General features: G+C 46.5%; 1 non-coding gene across 1 annotated transcript; it reads left to right on the top strand.

Moving 5' to 3' along the window:
• Positions 1–1665: 1665 nt before the first annotated feature.
• On the top strand, positions 1666–1740 carry Trnal-caa (transfer RNA leucine (anticodon CAA)). The gene has a single exon. It is a non-coding gene; the product is annotated as a tRNA-Leu (tRNA).
• The last annotated feature ends 2779 nt before the right edge of the window (positions 1741–4519 follow it).

The raw sequence follows: 4519 nt of genomic DNA, 5'->3' as shown, positions 1-4519 counted from the left end.
GTGCTCTACCAACTGAGCTACCGAAGCACGACTCACGTCCGGGGTACTCACAGCTTTACTTCCGCCAGTACCTCGTCTCCTACCTTCCAAACTTTACAGAAGCTCTTCTGCGAACCTTGCAGAACTAGCACTCCTGAAAGAAAGGATATTGCGGAGACATGGCTTCGGTAGCTCAGTTGGTAGAGCACTTGCCCGCGAAAGGCAAAGGTCCAGAGTTCGAGTCTCGGTCGGACACACAGCTTTAATCTGCCAGGAAGTTTCATATCAGCGCACACTCCGCTGCAGAGTGAAAATCTCATTCTGGAAACATCCCCCAGGCTGTGGCTAAGCCATGTCTCCGCAATATCCTTTCTTTCAGGAGTGCTAGTTCTGCAAGGTTCGCAGAAGAGCTTCTGTAAAGTTTGGAAGGTAGGAGACGAGGTACTGGCGGAAGTAAAGCTGTGAGTACCGGACGTGAGTTGTGCTTCGGTAGCTCAGTTGGTAGAGCACTTGCCCGCGAAAGGCAAAGGTCCCGAGTTCGAGTCTCGGTCGGGCACACAGTTTCAATCTGCCAGGAAGTTTCATATCAGCGCACACTCCGCTGCAGAGTGAAAATCTCATTCTGGAAACATCCCCCAGGCTGTGGCTAAGCCATGTCTCCGCAATATCCTTTCTTTCAGGAGTGCTAGTTCTGCAAGGTTCGCAGAAGAGCTTCTGTAAAGTTTGGAAGGTAGGAGACGAGGTACTGGCGGAAGTAAAGCTGTGAGTACCGGACGTGAGTTGTGCTTCGGTAGCTCAGTTGGTAGAGCACTTGCCCGCGAAAGGCAAAGGTCCCGAGTTCGAGTCTCGGTCGGGCACACAGTTTCAATCTGCCAGGAAGTTTCATATCAGCGCACACTCCGCTGCAGAGTGAAAATCTCATTCTGGAAACATCCCCCAGGCTGTGGCTAAGCCATGTCTCCGCAATATCCTTTCTTTCAGGAGTGCTAGTTCTGCAAGGTTCGCAGAAGAGCTTCTGTAAAGTTTGGAAGGTAGGAGACGAGGTACTGGCGGAAGTAAAGCTGTGAGTACCGGACGTGAGTCGTGCTTCGGTAGCTCAGTTGGTAGAGCACTTGCCCGCGAAAGGCAAAGGTCCCGAGTTCGAGTCTCGGTCGGGCACACAGTTTTAATCTGCCAGGAAGTTTCATATCAGCGCACACTCCGCTGCAGAGTGAAAATCTCATTCTGGAAACATCCCCCAGGCTGTGGCTAAGCCATGTCTCCGCAATATCCTTTCTTTCAGGAGTGCCAGTTCTGCAATGTTCGCAGAAGAGCTTCTGTAAAGTTTGGAAGGTAGGAGACGAGGTACTGGCGGAAGTAAAGCTGTGAGTACCGGACGTGAGTCGTGCTTCGGTAGCTCAGTTGGTAGAGCACTTGCCCGCGAAAGGCAAAGGTCCCGAGTTCGAGTCTCGGTCGGGCACACAGTTTTAATCTGCCAGGAAGTTTCATATCAGCGCACACTCCGCTGCAGAGTGAAAATCTCATTCTGGAAACATCCCCCAGGCTGTGGCTAAGCCATGTCTCCGCAATATCCTTTCTTTCAGGAGTGCTAGTTCTGCAAGGTTCGCAGAAGAGCTTCTGTAAAGTTTGGAAGGTAGGAGACGAGGTACTGGCGGAAGTAAAGCTGTGAGTACCGGACGTGAGTCGTGCTTCGGTAGCTCAGTTGGTAGAGCACTTGCCCGCAAAAGGCAAAGGTCCCGAGTTCGAGTCTCGGTCGGGCACACAGTTTTAATCTGCCAGGAAGTTTCACGATGTGTATTGTGTACTGATTGATTTTTTGTAATAATATAGGTAATAGGCATTGCATAACTGTAAGGACCTACTCAGAGCATGACTTCCAGAACCTTACGAGAGGTTTGATAATAACGCTTACACTATAGATACACAGACGGAAAAAAGATCGCAGCACCAAATACAAATTAATGTAGAGTAATGTACTTTCGGGAATACAAGCACGAGGTAAGCCATTGAAATGTGAAATGCTGGTAGATGAGTAGTTGGTGTAACCACCGTGCCACACAGCAGTTTGTAGGATGGAGCTTCACACTTGTTGCACTTCGTTAATACGACATTTAATGTTACAAATTAATGTAATGTACTTCCGGGAATACAAGCACGAGATAAGCCATTGAAATGTGAAATGCTGGTAGATGAGTAGTTGGTGTAACCACCGTGTCACACAGCAGTTTGCAGCTTCACGCTTGTTGCACTTCGTTAATACAAGGACATTTAATGTTGTTCGTGGATAACGCTGGAGATGTCGTCCGATGGTGTTCCATATATTCTCGACTGGAGACAGATCTGGCGATCCAACAGGCCAGGACAACGTATAGACACACTGTGGAGTATATTGAGTTACAACAGCGTTTTGTCGGCGAGCGTCATTCTGTTGGAAAACACCCTTTGGAATGCCGTTCATGAATGACAGCACAACAGACTGAATCATTAGATTGTAGTACAAATTTACAGTCAGAATTATCAGACTGATGTACAAATTTGGTATCAGAGTACTTGGGATAACCACTAAAGTTCAGCTGTTGTATGAAATCTCACCCTGCACCATAACTCCACATGTAGGCCCAGTGTGTCTAGCACACAGACAGTTTGATTGCAGGCCCTCAACTTTCCTCCATCTAACCAACACACGGCCATCACTGGCATCGAGTCAGAATTAACTTTAATCAGAAAACACATCAGACCTTCCTGCCCTCTAATGAACTCACACTTGACTCCACTGAAATCGCAAATGGTGTGGTTTGGATTCAGTGGAATGCACGCTACAGGGCGTCTTGCTCAGACCTGTTCGTTATGTAACCGATAACAGTTCGTTGTGTCACTGTGGTGCCAACTGCTGCTCAAATTGCTGTTGCAGGTGCAGTACGATGCGCCAGAGCCATACGCCGAAAGCGATGGTCTTACCTCTCGGTAGTACCACGTGGCCGACCTGTGTCCGGTCTTCTTGCGACCGTACGTTCTCGTGACTATCGTTGCCAGCTATCATATACAGCGTTTACATCCTTGCCAAGTCTCTCTGCAATATCGCAGATTGAACCTCCAGTTTCTGGTAGCCGTATTACGGGACTCCATTCGGACTCAGTGAAGTGGCGTTTTTGTCGCCTTAGAAGCTTTCGTGATTATCATCGGTGTACCACGTCGACTCTCAAAGGTACCTAATGCTCACGACCGTTAAAGTGTATATTTAAAACACACAGGATTGGCATCCTCATAATAGCGTGGGTCCCGGGTTCGATTCCCGGCGGGGTCAGGGATTTTTCCTGCCTCGAGATGACTGGGTGTTGTTGTGTTGTCTTCATCATCATCATTCATCCCCATTACGGTCGGAGGAAGGCAACAGCAAACCACCTCCATTAGGACCTTTCCTAGTAAGGCGGTGCGGGTCTCCCGCATCGTTCCCCTACGCTCTGTAAAGAAGCATGGGATTTCATTTCCATTTTTCATATATATATATATATATATATATACACTGGGAAAAGTCCTTTTGTGTGTCCGTCAGAATCCTTATTAGAGCACCCTGTTAATATTTGAAACAAATCCGTCGAGAACTATTCTCGAAATTTTTGTTAACAACATCTGATTCGTATATAGTAGTACAGGTAACACTTTCTTAATGCTGTTGTTCATTAAACCATACCAATGACTCTCGCCGCTAAAAACACAGTTTTCCGCTAACCCGAACGGTCTATAAAAGCGCATGTGGTTACTAAGAAGTTAGATTGTATATACTGTATACAATACAGACTAACACGTGAATAGTGTGGCATCGTGAATGAGTCACGGAATTTATTACACACGTGTATAACAGTATGAGTAAATAAGTTAACTTTCAGAGCAATCCACCCAATTTACTGGCGCAGAACTACAGTAAGAACACTGAGTGATAATCGGCTTGAATGTGTTCTTTGGCTACCAGGTTATTTTGAGTGTCCAGACCATTAATTATGACTGCTGCAACAAGCTAACGAAATAGTTGTGGGACTCTCGTGGTTCACGTTAGGTAAGTGACATGTGTAGTATGATTAGGAACAATCACCGAGCAGGGGCCACTGCGTATAACAGTTCACTAATATTCGAGAGCACTCGAGTTCAGGTCCCAGTACCCCCGTGCAGATTTAGGCTACCAGCAACCAAAATCATTTAAGGCGAATGTCTCGGTGGTTCGTTGGAAACCGGGACATTCAGTTACTGCTCTATTATTGTCTAATCTGATGTCGTCTTCTGCCTTCCTTCCTTCGAAGAATTCTTGAAACTTAATGGTCGTCGAGATATTGTCAGTCATTGTATTTTGAGAATTTACACCGGATGCATCCCGACGATGGGTTATTAATAACAGTGTACCAGTTTCGTTCAGCCAAGTTAGTAAACTACTGTCGAATGGTACCCCCACCATCACGTTCTCTTATCATCATGTATGGCACTCTAAAGCAACGTTTATGTAATGGATTTCAGTATTGCGTTGAAGAAAATCATACTTACACAGCAA

The sequence above is a fragment of the Schistocerca serialis genome, chromosome 8 (genome assembly GCF_023864345.2).
Source record: "Schistocerca serialis cubense isolate TAMUIC-IGC-003099 chromosome 8, iqSchSeri2.2, whole genome shotgun sequence".
Classification (NCBI taxonomy): domain Eukaryota; kingdom Metazoa; phylum Arthropoda; class Insecta; order Orthoptera; family Acrididae; genus Schistocerca; species Schistocerca serialis.
The sequence above is the reverse complement of the archived record's forward strand: the minus strand, read 5'-3'. Positions and strand labels throughout refer to the sequence as shown.